This window comes from Amblyraja radiata, chromosome 12 (genome assembly GCF_010909765.2).
Source record: "Amblyraja radiata isolate CabotCenter1 chromosome 12, sAmbRad1.1.pri, whole genome shotgun sequence".
NCBI classification, from domain to species: Eukaryota; Metazoa; Chordata; class Chondrichthyes; order Rajiformes; family Rajidae; genus Amblyraja; species Amblyraja radiata.
In genome coordinates, this window is record NC_045967.1 from 56,628,172 (window position 1) to 56,643,838 (window position 15,667).

Consider the following 15,667-nt stretch of genomic DNA (forward strand, 5'->3'; position numbering starts at 1 on the left):
GCAGTGTCGCTGTGAGGAGGATGCTAGGAGGCTGCAAGGTGACTTGGATAGGCTGGGGTGAGGTGGGCAAATGCATGGCAGATGCAGTATAATGTGGATAAATGTGAGGTTATCCACTTTGGTGGCAAAAACAGGAAAGTAGACTTATTATCTGAATGGTGGCCGATTAGGAAAAGGGGAGATGCAACGAGACCTGGGTGTCATGGTACAACCAGTCATTAAAGTAGGCATGCAGGGGCAGCAGGCAGTGAAGAAGCGAATGGTATGGTAGCATTCATAGCAAAAGGATTTTGAGTATAGGAGCAGGGAGGTTTCTACTGCAGTTGTACAGGGTCTTGGTGAGGACACACCCTGGAGTATTGCGTACAGTTTTGGTCTCCTAATCTGAGGAAAGACATTCTTGCCATAGAGGGAGTACAGAGAAGGTTCACCAGACTGATTCCTGGGATGGCGGGACTTTCATATGAAGAAAGACTGGATAGACTCGGCTTGTACTCGCTAGAATTTAGAAGATTGAGGGGGGATCTTATAGAAACTTACAAAATTCTTAAGGGGTTGGACAGGCTAGATGCAGGAAGATTGTTCCCGATGTTGGGGAAGTCCAGAACAAGGGGTCACAGTTTAAGGATAAGGGGAAATCTTTAGGACCGAGATGAGAGAAAACTTTTTTCACACAGAGAGTGGTGAATCTGTGGAATTCTCTCCCCAGAAGGTATGTTGAGGCCAGTTCATTGGCTATTTAAGAGGGAGTTAGATGTGGCCCGTGTGGCTAAAGGGATCAGGGGTATGGCGAGAAGGGCTGTACAGGATACTGAGTTGGATGATCAGCCATGATCTATTGAATGGCGGTGCAGGCTCGAAGGGCCGAATGGCCTACTCCTGCACCTATTTTCCATGTTTCTATGTTTCTATGAGATGAAGATTAACTTATATTTGAGTGATGGCAAGAGCAAAGTATGGAGGAGAGAAGGAACTGCCCAAAATCCAAAGCATACCACCTCATCCGTGAAACATGGTGGTGGGAGTGTTATGGCCTGGGCATGTATGGCTGCTGAAGGTACCGGCTCGCTTATCTTCATTGATGATACAACTGCTGATGGTAGTAGCATAATGAATTCTGAAGTGCATAGACACATCCTATCTGCTCAAGTTCAAACAAATGCCTCAAAACTCATTGGCAGGCGGTTCATTCTACAGCAAGACATGTCCAAACATACTGCTGAAACAACACAGGAGTTTTTTTCAGTGGCTGTCAATCTCCTGATCTGACCCAATTGAGCCTGAATTTTATATTCTTGAGAGAAAACTTAAGAGACTAGCCCCCAAACAAGCATAACTAAGATGGCTGCAATACAGGCCTGTAGAGCATCACCGATAACACACACCAGCAACTGGTGATGTCCTGAATCGCATACTTCAAGCAATCATGCGTACACAGGATATGCAACAAAATACTAACATGCCTACTTTCATTTACATGACATTACTGTGCCCCAAACATTATGGTGCCCTGAAATGGGTGGACTTTGTATCAACTCTGCTGTATTTCCACATGGTGAAACCAAAATTTATAAAATTGCCTTACTAAAATCTTACATGTGCACTTTAAACCACATGTGATTTTTTTTCTATTACAAAACTCAGTTGTGGAGGCCAGAGGCCAATAAATAATTATGGGTCTTTGTCCCAAACATTCTGGAGGGCACTGTATGCTTCTATTTTCCGTGAGCATCCCTATCAAATGGTTTCTTGCAATCATGTAATTATATCCATACATACTTGCTCATCAGCCATGTTAGTGACCACAATCAGTTCAGCACAGTATTTATTCATGACCTGCCCATTACAATTCGTGTTGGCTAATTGATTCCAAATATCCATGTGCCCTGTAAATTTCTCAAATTGCAGATTTCAAATTGCCAGATTCCTCCATTCCTGGACAAACACTTTTTCAACACAATTTTAATTACTTTGGAATGCTATACAAGGTTAGAAGTACGATTTCATCCATTGAATCTTTGCCAAGAGTGTGCCCATGGATAGAGGAGGCTGTCTGCATCTACTTTTCAGCCTAAAAGACTCTGGTCTTTCAATAGTGGTTTTCTCTCTGCAATTTTAATTATTAATGAATATTTTGATGTTTCATTTCATCAGAAAAGTATAACCATTGCTGGCAGGACCAGTTCCCTCTGTATCTGATTCAAACGCCTGAGACTGACAACTGCCATTTGCTTGTTATTTTATTTTCTTGGCCTTGTATGTGTAACACATGTATGGTGTCCTCTATTAGTTTTTTACATTATATTTCTTTAAAATCAAAATTTAATATGATTAAGTAATAAAGAAAGTATGTGTTTGTGTTGCTTTTCTAATTATTTTGACATTGTGCAATGATAGCGTGTGAGTGGTTGATACTATTAATTCTAAATCTATTTAATTGACAACATGGTAAAGTTAAAATACAACTATATTCACATTGCACATCTCTATATGCAGTGCTTTAAAAATTTTCTCCAACAGTTGATGTTCTACATCCATTTGACTTTCAGGCAGGGATTTACTGGATAAACTTAATTGATCACTTTTTGTACGGGATGGGCCCTCATTATTTTAGCTCTGCTGGAACTCATCGGTCTCAGCTGGATTTATGGTAGTTTCAGAGAGAAAGAACAGAAATTTAAAAAAATGGTCCGTAGTATTTTACAGGCATAAAAACAGATAACAGATGTAAGGGACAGCACCAGCTGATAGTTTAGCTCAAACGCACACACCATCCTGACTTGGAAAATCTTTTTTCCAATCCTTCATTATATTCACACTAATCTTGGCCTCCTTATCTTATAAGAGGGTGAGACTGCTTTTTCCATGGAGATAGCATTGATTGAGGGTGGTGGCTGAACCATTGCCTACTCAAGAGACATAGCGTTGGTCATAAATGTTGGCTTTCAGCAGAAATATCACATCAAGTAACTTTAAAAATCTATTTATTATACTTGTTTGGTTTGCTTCAGTATGAATACAAATACATAGGGAAGTTTGTCCTTAAATTGGTGGATTTACATAGAAACATAGAAAATTTGTGCAGGATAGGCCATTCGGCCCTTCGAGCCAGCATCATTCAATATTATCGTGGCTGATCATCCACAATCAGTACCCTGTTCCTGCTTTTTTCCCCATATCTCTTGATTACGTTAGCCCTAAGAGCTAACTCTTTCTTGATTTATCTGATCATTGGAGAAACCCTATTTTAAAGTTGATACATTTATTTTGAGACGATAAGTGTTTGTATTGCGTACTGGCACTCTTTAAAAATGTAAAAGTTATTATTCTGTTTTGCGGCCATGACACGTATGTTTATTAATCGTGCGTACTGGCACCTATTGTGTACTGGGACAGCTATATGAAAACAAAATTCCTGAAGAGGGATAACTGAGTGATTGTGTATTTCCACTTTCCTGTTGTCCACAGAATAAACAGATTCATCAGGACATTGAGATGATGATTGGGGAAAAGAACTGGCTTCTTCTGGCTGTGGTGAGAGTGTGTTTGGCTCTTTATATCTCCGTGCTTGCTTTTGTAAATAAATATTTCATTCGTGCTCATTAAGTTGCAATTACTAAACAAACAGGAGAAGGTGGTGACTCTTTGCGTGTTCTTCTCAGGAGGATCTTCTATGATCCGATACAATTGCTCTACGGTTTAAATCTCTTTTCTACCTGTAATTCTAGCATTCTGAATCTTCTTTGGTCTACCTATTGCACTTGAGTTTGACTTGATTGTATTTATATAGAATCTGATAGTACAACATGCAAAAGCTTTTCACTGTACTTTGTACATGTGACAATAATAAGCCTAAACCTAAGTAGCACAGTGAGCACAAAATCAGCGGTGTGTTGTTACTCTAATATACATTTGTGAGCAGCAAGACTGTTGGAATATGTCGCTATTTTGATGGACTTTGCATTTTGTACAGGCAATTTTATCCTGGTCTTCAGCAACTTTTTCTCCACCAACATATGGATCTGTTCAGTACTCTGATCAGGCGACCACACTTGGCTGGTGTATGATCACCTTCTGCATTATGTGGATCCCCATCATTGCCATTGTGAGAGTTGCCCGAGCTGAAGGCTCCACCTTATGGCAGGTAAGATTTGCACAAGAAAACACATTGAAAAGGATGGAATTTCTGAAGTCATGAACATGAACAAAATGACGACATCTCATTTTGCCCTGTATTTTGAGGGATTTTACAAAATGTTTTGATGGTTTAATTGTTTGGAACCTTAATTTAAATAAAACCTAATGTGAAATGTAATTCCAGACATGTTTTCATCTAAAGTGTTTTATGCTTATTGCAGAGGAATTTTAGGAAATTTAAAAATCAGATTTCTGTGCCTACATTGAAACCAATGAGCTTACACCATCCTGTCAATAGAAATATCAATTCAATGTAGTCGCTTGCTAAAATCCGACTATTCATATAGGATCTGTAAAAGATTCATCTTGGGCTCTAAATCAGATCTTGAATGGTGAGTAGAGGGCTGAGTAAAGGTAAGTTAAAGGGCTTGATCCTATTTGATGAATGAGGATGTTGTTGTTTCTCAACGTGGGGTCCAAAATCTTTCTTAGTGTCATTATCCCCATACCCTCCTCTCCCTGATCATCCTTGCACTATCTTTGATGATCTCCATTTATGCTGCCCCATCCTAATCAAGCCCACAGGCATCCTGAGGTAATTTCCTGAAACCTTGATCATCTCCTCCAAAATACACTTGGCCTCCATGATCAGTTATTCAGGCTTCTCTCCCTCACCCACCTATGTTAATCACTAGTCTTTTCTGTGCATGTTTCCAAACTACATAATCTCAGCTCTTCCTTTGCATTAACTTCTGTTGTGTGCAGCTGTCCAAATAACTGAAGCCTTACACCATGATCAAGGTCCAAAGATTTTATTAACGACATAGCATAGGTAACTTAATGCTAACACATTTTTCTAAAAATGCGGGAACCAGGCAGGGAGGGTTACTATAAGGCTAGTGGGCGTAACTACAAAAGCATGACACTTAACATGAGTGACACTGATCTACATCCTCCCTCTTAAAGAATCAACCACAGCACAAACCCATTAACTAAGTAAGGCATGCATAGCAATTGATAATAAACTGGAGGAAAGTCAAACATAATCAGGGTTCTTCACAACCGGCTTACAAACACGACCAGCACGTGTACGGTAGAGACCATCTCCGTTCTTTCTCCCCAGGGACAGAGCAGGTGAAGGAGATTGAAGCAGCATTCCTGGAGACGAAGCAGGAGACTGTGGCACAGGCAAAGTCTTCACTGGTAGAGGAGCGTTGCGGACGCAGTTTGTTGTACTGGTAGAGGCGGAAGAGTGCCGCTAGACACAGACGGAAGTGTACTAGTATGGTCTGGATAATACGTAGGAGGAACTGGCTTGTTCACAGGCAGGATATGTTGTCTGTTACGCCTGTAGGTACCGCCATTGGTACTGACAATATACGAGCATGGCTCAGAAGCAATTCCAGAAATCACACCAATACGGTCATGGTCTTTGTCAGTCTGTAAACGGACCACCTGCCCCTTGGCCAGTGGTAGCAGTGGCCTACTTGTTTTGTCAAACCATTGTTTTTGAATGTCACGCTTCTGTTGTAACCTGGATTGAACTTCCTCAGGTGGAATCACCTGTGGGATCAATGCCTGATCTGCCACAGGCACCGTAGCACGGGTCTGCCTCGATAATAACGATAATAAAATGGGGTCACGGGAGATGTTGCGTAAGTTGAGCAGATCCAGAAATACATCGGATTAAGCTCTGTGTGAACGGTCCATGAGCTATTGGCACTTTTGACAGCTCGTTCAGCCAGCCCATTAGACTGTGGATATTCAGGGCTGCTGGTATGTGGCAAAAATTCCAACTCCCTGAAGTGTTGGCTGGTGAATTGACTGCCTTTGTCAGTTAGCAGTCTGCCCAAGATCCGTGGACTGAAAAATGCGAGATAACTTCGAAATCACTCTGTTGGAAGTGGGGCTGCTAAAAAGTCAATGTCAAACCATCCTGAATATGAATCGATGAGTACCAGGTACTGCTTGCCATGCCAATCAAATATGTCAGCTGCCAATGTAGACCACAGGAGTGCAGGTACTGGATGTAAAAGAAGTGGTTGCTTTTGTTGGTGAGGTGCCAAGCTGTTGCACACTGCACAGGATGCCACATTCTCGGTGATGTAGTCGGCCATGCCAGGCCAGTAAAACATGCTTTTTGCCCGTAGGACAGTAGCATCAGCGCCTGGGTGCCCTGCATGGACAGCATTAAAAGACTGGTTGTGCAGTGAAGCAGGAATCACAGCCTTGTGTCCTTTTCAAATAATGCCACCCTGCAGCACTAGCTCATCATGGACGGCAAAGAAAGGCCGGACTCGCAGCAGAACGTTGTAGTGTTGGCTGGCCAGCCGCGCTTAATGACAGAGGTAACCCGTCAGCAGCTGTGCGGGCAACTAAATCCTCCATACAGGACGAGGGGATAAAAGACAGGACCATTACAATAAAGTCATCATTCAGCGAGGGCGGATTCGCGCAGGTCTTCCTGTTGCACGTGAGAGAGTGTCAGCCAGGTGCATATCCTTACCGCGTTTGTGGATCAGAACAATGTCATATTTTTGAATTTGCAGCAACATCCGCTGCAGGCGCGCCCGAGAAGCGTGGATCGGTTTGTTGAAAATGCTGATCAGAGGTTGGTGGTCAGTTTCAATCGTGACCGTGTGACCAAAGATGAAATCGTTGAATTTCTTGCAGGCGAAAACATTCGCCAACAGCTTTGGGCATATCGTTGTTCTGTGTCAGTCATGGTGCGCAAGGCATAGGCAACAGGTTTATTGGCGTTGCCATCATTTTGAAGACATGCTGCGCCTAGTCCATGTTGTGAGGCATCACAAGTCAGTGTAACCGGTAATTTAGGATCAAAGTAAGCCAGAATAGGCGCACTAGACATCTGCTGCTTAAGAGTGTGGAACGCTTTCCTATTGTTTGCTCGTGCCAGTCCAACCAGTGTCTTTGGTGTAGTTGGCGCAATGGGGCTGATATTTTGCTGAACCTGGAATGAATTTGCTCAAATAGTTAACCATGCCAAGGAATCTCTGCAAACTCAGCACGTCTGTGGGTGCTGGGAGCTCGTTGATAGCACTAGTTTTCGCTGGATCCGTTTTTAGGCTGTCTTTGGTAAATATATGGCCTATGTATTTCACCTCATTCACTCTGAATTTGCATTTTTGAGGGTTCAGCTTGAGATGGATGGCCTTGGCATGATCCAAGACTTTTGTCAGATTGGCATCGTGTTCTCGACCGTTCTTCCACAGCAATGGGATATCATCCACTACGATGGAGCATAGGTAGCCTGCAAACAATTGCTCCATATCTTGTTGAAATACTTCACTAGCAGAACCTATTCCAAAGGGCATGCGAAGAAATTTATAACGCCCGAACGGAGTGCTGAAAGTGGTCAACTTGGAGAGTTATGTTCCAGCGAAATCTTCCAGAATGAACTCTTGGCATCTAGCACCGTGAATACAGTTGCCTCAGCCATCTGCGCAGCAATCTCATCCACAGTGTGCATGGGATAGCAGGGTCATTTAATTGCTGTGTTTTAGTCTTTGGGTTTGATACAAATCCGTGTCTCATCTTTGTTCTTCTTGGTAGCCACAACCGTAATGGAGACCCAGTCCGAGGGGTTCGTTTAGGGATTAATCACACCTAGAACCACCATTCTGTTAAGTTCACTTTGAACACGTCCCGCATAGCATGGGGAATTTTATGTGGTGGACGAACAACTGGAATTGCCTCGGGGTCAATAGTAATCTTGTACCTGACAGGCAACCTGCCCAGCTTATCATCAAACAAAACCTTGCATTGTGTTAGGATTTGATGGTTAAAGTCACAGTCTGTTGTCATAAGACAGACGGAAGGGCTGAAAGTAATCAGACCAATGTCTAGACATGGTTTGCCAGGTTGTGGACACGTGAGTTAAGACAGTAGCGCAACTCAACTTGACCGATAGGGTGCACTCGACTTCCAGTGAATGAAACAAGGGATGCAGCCGTTGGAGAAACAGTTTCTGTTTATCTTAGGTTTTGGAACACAGCCAGGCAAATTACATTGCAGCGAGCACCCAAATCCACTTTCAGATAAAGAGTTTTGCCATTAATGAGCAAGGCGACCTTGGGGTCCAGTTGTTTATGCACTAAATCAGACAAAGCATGTACATCCGACACCTTCGCTAGCAGCCTGTAAATCCATGGGAGTTGGTTGGGAGAATTTGAGATAGCGTTTTCACGGCCAAGCAAATTAACAGATTGTCTCGTTTGAACTCTGTCGTTACGTGAAGCGACAGCACTTAAGAAAATGGGTTTCTTTTGTTGCAGAATCAACATAATTTTCCATATGCAGGTAAACGGTCACGAACAGCGGCATGTGAACCCCCACAGTTAACGCAATTGTCAATTAGTCACACTTGGTATCAGGCACTTGAGAAAAACGAGGAAAACGATTTATAAGACATACCGGCAACATTAACTGAGTTTGTGTTCAACCATTGTATTGTTCAAGAAATTCAATAAAAGGAGACCAAATTTTAAAAAATTGATCTGGTTGGTCAGTCAAGACAACCCTAATTTTTTCTAGATGTAATGTCCTCTGTCATTTCTATATCCACATCTTCACTGAGGGGACTGTTAGCTTTTTCCAAAGTTTAACTACAAGTTTTTTTGCTGATTTAGACCGTAATCAAGAAAGCGTCTGAAAGATCGTTAGTTTTGACACATGCCTCTGATATTCCCAGTATTATCAATTTTGGGACTGGTTCTAGTGGAATTTTCAATGTTTTAGAGGTAACATTAAAGATTTCCATCCAAAAAAATTCTATTTTTGTACATAGTACAAAAGTATCAGTTAAGGTGGCTTCTTGCGAATGACATTTGTCACAAAGGGGGGAAACACTTGGGAACATTTTGCTCAATTTGGCCTTTGAGTAATATAGCCTGTGCAGTACTTTAAACTGTATCAGGCAGTGTCTGGCAATTAAAGAGTATGATGTATTGTCGGCTTTCGTCCCATATATCCTTGGAAATGTGTTGACCCATCTCATCCTCCCATGAACGCCTATAAATCTCAGATGATGGAGTATCGATATTTGAAGGGCATTGTAAATGGGGATATCAATTTCTCTATATCTGCATTTTATTTTGAACATTTGTCGAGTATGTCTGGAGCTACAGAGGAGCAGTCTTGTATATATGTTCTCACATAATCCCTAACTTGGAGGTATCTAAAAAAGTTATTGGTGTTCAATTCGTAGTTCTCCTGCAATTCTTGAAAGGAGGAAAGAGTCCCCTTCTGATAAAAGGTTCCCAAGTATTGATTCCCTGATTCTTCCATTGAACAAAACCGCATCTAGGGTAGAATGTTTAAAATAGGGATTATTTGCAAAGACAGGTTTCGCAATTACACCAAGTTACTGGAAGAGAGAAGGTAGGTGACGATGAGGAAAGGAAGGAAGCTAGGAGAACAAGAGACCCAGGGGATGTACCTCTTGAAAACAGGTACACCCTCTGGAAGCTGTCGGGACAGAAGACACTGCCAGTCTGAACGGTGGACAGTTCTGCGAGTCAAAACGTGGCGCTGAGCGCAAGCCGAAGAGAAGATGTCAGGCAGAGCCGTGGCAGTCGGGGACTCCATAGTGAGAGTACAGACAGGGGTTTCTATGGCAACAGGTGGGATTCAAGGATGGTGTTTGCCTCCCTGGTGCCAGGGTCCAGGATGTCACGGACCGATTGCAGCGTATCCTCAAGGGGGAAGGGAGGCAGCCAGAAGTGGTAGTGCATGTCGGCACCAGTGACGTCGGGAAAAAGAGGAAAGAGATTCTGCAGCGTGACTTTAGCGACCTCGGAAGAAGGCTGAAAAGCTGGACTGCCAGGGTGGTTATCTCCGATTTGCTTCCAGTTCCCCGTGCTGGTGAGGGCAGGAGCAGGGAGATAGGGAATCTGAATGTGTGGCTGAGCAGCTAGTGCAGGGGGCAGAGATTTAGATTCTTAGACCACTGGGATCTGTTTTGGGATAAGGGTGAATTTTACAAAAGGGACAGGTTGCATCTTAATAATAATAATACATTTTATTTATGGGCGCCTTTCAAGAGTCTCAAGGACACCTTACAATCTCTGTACCTCTCACTATGGAGTCCCCGACTGCCACGGCTCTGCCTGACATCTGTCTCTTCGGCTTTGCCTCAGCGCCACGTTTTGACTCGCAGATTGTACCTTACAAGAGTCTCAAGGACATCTTAACAGACAGGGGACCAGCATTCTGGCAGGCAGGTTTGCCACTGCTACACAGGTGGGTTAAAAAATACACCAGAATTAATGGGACAGAAAGCTCATGAAGGGATAGGAGAATATGGCCAAGTGAAATAGGAAATTATGTGAAAGGTGACGAGTAATGGATTAAAAGTATTGTATATAAATGCGCGGTATAAGAAGTAAAGAGGATGATTAGAGATTGGTAGATATAACATTGTAGGTATCACAGAGACATGGCTGCAGGAAGATCGGGGCTGGGAACTGAATATTCAGGGTTATACGTCCTATAGAAAGGACAGGCAGGTGGGCGGAGGAGGTGGGGTAGTTCTATTGATGAGGGTTGAAATTCAGTCTCTTGCGAGGGGTGACATAGGGACTGACGATGTAGAGTCGCTGTGGATAGAATTGAGGAATTGTAAAGGTAAGAAGACACTAATGGGAGTTGCCTATAGGCCCCCAAACTGTAGCCTGGATATAGGGTACAAGTTGCAGCAGGAGTTAAAATTGGCATGTAACAAAGGTAATGCCACTGTGGTTATGTGATATTTCAATATGCAGGTGGACTGGGAAAATCAGGTTGGTTCTGGACCCCCAGAAAGGGAGTTTGTAGGGTGCCTCTGAGATGGATTCTTAGAGCAGCTTGTACTGGAGCCTACCAGAGTTAAGGCAATTCTGGATTTAGTGTTGTCTAATGAACCCAATTTAATAAGGGAACTCAAGATAAAGGAACCACTAGGAGGTAGTGACCATAATATGATAAATTTTAATCTGTAATTTGAGAGGGAAAAGGTTAAATCAGAATTGTCAGTGTTGCAGTTGAACAAAGGGGACTATGAAGGCATGAGAGAGGAGCTGGCCAAAGTCGACTGGAAAAGGCAGGAATTTCTGGGCATAATCCAGAAGATGCAGGATCATTTCATTCCAAACAGGAAGAAAGATTTTAAGGGGAGTAAGAGGCAACCATGGCTGACAAGGGAAGTTAGGGATGGAATAAAACTAAAAGAAAAGGTGTATAACACAGCAAAGAGTAGCAGGAAGCTAGAGGATTGGCAGACTTTCAAAGGACAACAGAAGGTAACAAAAAGGGCAATACTGGGTGAAAAGATGAAGTACGAGGGTAGACTGGCCAATAATATAAAGAAGGACTGTAAAAACTTCTTTTGGTATGATAAGAGAAAAAGATTAGTAAAGACAAATGTGGGTCCCTTGAAGGCAGAAACAGGTGAAATTATTATGGGGAACAAGGAAATGGCAGAAGAGTTGAGCAGGTACTTTGTTTCTGTCTTCACTAAGGAAGACACAAACAATCTCCCAGATGTACTAGATGACAGAGGATCTAGGGAGACAGAGGAACTGAAAGAAATTTGCATTAGGCGAGAAATAGTATTGGGTAGGCTAATGGGACTGAAGGATGATAAATCCCCAGGGGCAGATGCTCTGCATCCCATGGTACTCAATGAGATAGCTCTAGAAATAGTGGATGCATTGGTGATCATTTTCCAATGTTCTATAGATTCAGGAGCAGTTCCTATGGATTGGAGAGTAGCTAATGTTATCCCACTTTTCAGGAAATGAGCGAGAGAGAAAACGGGGAATTACAGACCAGTTAGCCTGTCATCCGTTGTGGGGAAGATGCTGGAGTCAATTATTAAATAAGTAATAGCGGCACATTTGGATAGCAGTAAAAGGATTAGTCCAAATCAGCATGGATTTATGAAGGGGAAATCCTGCTTGACTAATCTTCTGGAATTTTTTGAGGAGGTGACAAGTAAAATGGATGACGGAGAGCCAGTGGATGTAGTGTATCTGGATTTTCAGAAATCCTTTGATAAGGTCCCACACAGGAGATTAGTGGGGAAAATGAGAGCACATGGTATTGACATGGATAGAGAATTGATCGGTAGACAGGAAACAAAGAGTAGGAATAAACGGGTCCCTTTCAGAATGGCAGGTAGTGGCGAGTGGAGTGCCGCGAGGCTCGGTGCTAGGGCCACAACTATTTACAATATATGATTTAGATGATGGAATTAAAAGTAACACTTGCAAATTTGCAGATGACACAAAGTTCGGTGGCAGTGTGAACTGCGAAGAGGATGCTACGAGGTTGCGGTTGAGTGACTGGGCAGATGCATAACAGATGCAGTATAATGTAGATAAATGTAAGGTTATCCACTTTGGCAGCAAGAATAAATAAGCAGATTATTATCTCAATGGTGTCGGATTAGGAAAAAGGGAAGTGCAATGAGACCTGGGTGTCCTTGTACACCAGTCACTGAAAGTAAACATGCAGGTAGTGAAGAAAGCTTCATAACGAGAGGATTTGTGTATCGGAGCAAAGAGGTCTTTCTATAGTTGTACAGGGCCCTGGTGAGACCACATCTGGAGTATTGTGTGCAGTTTTGGCCTCTTAATTTGAGGAAGGAAATCCTTGCTATTAAGGGAGTGCAGCGTAGGTTCACAAGGTTAATCCCTGGGATGGCGGGACTGACATATGAGGAAAGATTGGAAAGACTGGGCTTGTATTCACTGGAATTTAGAAGGATGGGAGAGGCTCATATAGAAACTTATAAAAGGACTGGACAAGCTAGATGCAGGAAAAATGTTGCCAATGTTGGGGGAGACCAGAACCAGGGGCCACAGTCTAAGAATTAAGGGGAGGCCATTTAAAACTGAGAATAGAAGAAACCTTTCACCCAGAGTTGTGAATTTGTGGAATTATCTGCCACAGAAGGCAGTAGAGGCCAATTCACTGGATGAATTTAAAAGAGATTTATGGGCCTGTCCCACTTAGGCGATTTTTCAGCGGACTGCCGGCGACTGTCAAGTTGGGCTGAATGGCCTCCTCCTGAACTTATTTTCTATGTTTCCGTGTTTCTAAAATGTAATTTCTTTTCACAGAAACTTTCTGCTGCTTGCGCATCAGCTCCTGATTGGGGTCCGTATTTGGAACAACATAGAGGAGAAAGATACAGAAACAAGCGCGATCCTACTGATGCCCCTACTTGTGTCCAGCTTGTTTCCATTGCTGAGATATGACATTTCAAAGGAAACAGTTCAGAGCCTGAAAATTCTGACTTTAGTGTCAGTTCTCAGAAATAGATAGTAAATCCACTCCGATATAGACTCAACAAACAATTTATTTTGTTAATTGTCGTTTCACAAATTGTTGTTTTTTCTCTTCACATTAGCTAGGACTCTATCTCATACTCTATTGTACACTCTGGAATTTAGAAGGTTGAGAGGGGATCTTATTGAAACGTATAAGATTATTAAGGGTTTGGACACGCTAGAGGCAGGAAACATGTCCCCGATGTTAGGGGAGTCCAGAACCAGGGGCCACAGTTTAAGAATAAGGGATAAACCATTTAGAAAGGAGATTAGGAAACACTTTTTCACACAGAGTTGTGAGTCTGTGGAATTCTCTGCCTCAGAGGTCGGTGGAGGCCGGTTCTCTGGATACTTTCAAGAGAGAGCTAGATAGAGCTCTTAAAGATAGCGGAGTCAGGGGATATGGGTAGATGGCAGGAACGGGGTACTGATTGTGGATGATCAGCCATGATCACATTGAATGGAGGTGCTGGCCCAAAGGGCCGAATGGCCTATTCCCATCATGCACCTATTGTCTATTGTCATTGGGGGTTTTTTCGTGCTATACCATTTCCTTTCATTAGGTCCTCATTGATGTGCTTGTTGTAAGATATTCTTTTGGACAAAACCATCAATGTATATTCTGGTTCTTTTGTCTGGTTTCTTACCCATTTATCCATCTAGCCTGACATTTCTGGACTAACTAATCAATGCATCGGCTCTGCAAGGCAGTTCACATGAAGTTTGAGACTTGATGCATCACAGTTTGTATGCTTTGTGATAATTGCAGTATCCAGCTAGCATCAACACTGCTGAGTGCATGGTGCATTTTTTCAATGGTGCAGTTTTTGGAGTTGATTGAATAGAACACAATACACACATAAAATAACATTTAACATAACCATCCACCACAGTGGAGTTAACATTCGTCACTGTTTTGGAAGACATTAAAGTTCAGACATCCTCCTTTGTTCACCCGTGGTCGGGGCCTTTGAACCCTCTGCAGTTCGCCGCTACAAACGGTCCGATGTTCAAGCTCTCTCGTTGGGATGATCGAAACTCTGATGTCGGGACAGATCGGAACACTCCGCAGCATGGAGTTCTCGAGTCGGTCACTTCTTACGGAGACGTCGGCTTCATGGTGGTAAAAGTCTACAGGCCAAACGGTCAGAGCACTTTGTCTGGCGATCCTCAGCAAAGGATCGCAGCTCCGCAATGTTAAAGTCCGCGCCGCGCCTGCGGCTGGAAGCTCCAGGCCGCGGAGGGGGCGCGGGGGTGGGGGTGGGGTGAGGATGAGACACAGAGAGTCTAGAGCCACCTCCTTAGGTACCCTGGGACGCAGACCATCAGCCCCTGGGGATTTATCAGCATTCAGTCCCAACTGTCTACTCAACACCATTTCCTGACTAATGTGGATTTCCTTCAGTTCCTCCATCCCCCTAGGTCCTCTGTCCCCCAATACATCTGGGAGATTGTTTGTGTCTTCCTTAGTGAAGACAGAACCAAAGTACCTGTTCAACTTGTTTGCCATTTCCTAGTTCCCCATAATAAATTCACCTGTTTCTGTCTTCAAGGAACCCACATTTGTCAATTCATTTTACCCTCTTCACATACCTAAAGAAGGTTTTACTATCCTCCTTTATATTCTTGGCTAGCTTACCTTCGTACTTCATCTTTTCATGTTGAGTAAATGTGACTACAAGGGTATGAGGGAGGTGCTGACTAAAGTTGATTGGAAAGGGACCATAGGAGGAATGACGGTGGAGTAGTAATGGCAATAGTTTCTGGGATTCAGTTCCCAGAAATCCTGTACCTCGGTACATGTGACAATTAACTGAATTGAAACTGAATAATTCAGAAGATAGAAACATAGAGAAATTGGTGCAGGAGTATTCCTTTCGGCCCTTCGAACCAGCACCGCCATTCAATATGATCCTGGCTGATCGTCTAAAATCAGTACACAATTTCCATTATCCTTTGATTCCTTTTGCCCTAAGAGCTAAATCTAACTCTTTTGAAAATATCCAGTGAATTGGCCTCCACTGCCTTCTGTGGCAGAGAATTCCACAGATTCACAGCTGAGGTTTTTCCTCATCGAACTCAAATTTCACTGTACCTTAATTGGTACATGTGACAAATTGACCTTGAAATGGCCTATCTCTTACTCTTAAACTGTGCCCCTGGTTCTGGACTCTCCCAACATCGGGAACATAAGATAC

At 43.0% G+C, this 15,667-nt stretch overlaps 1 pseudogene; it reads left to right on the forward strand.

The window, feature by feature from the left end:
• Positions 1 to 15,667, forward strand: part of LOC116979309 — a 97,171-nt pseudogene that overhangs the window by 31,602 nt on the left and 49,902 nt on the right.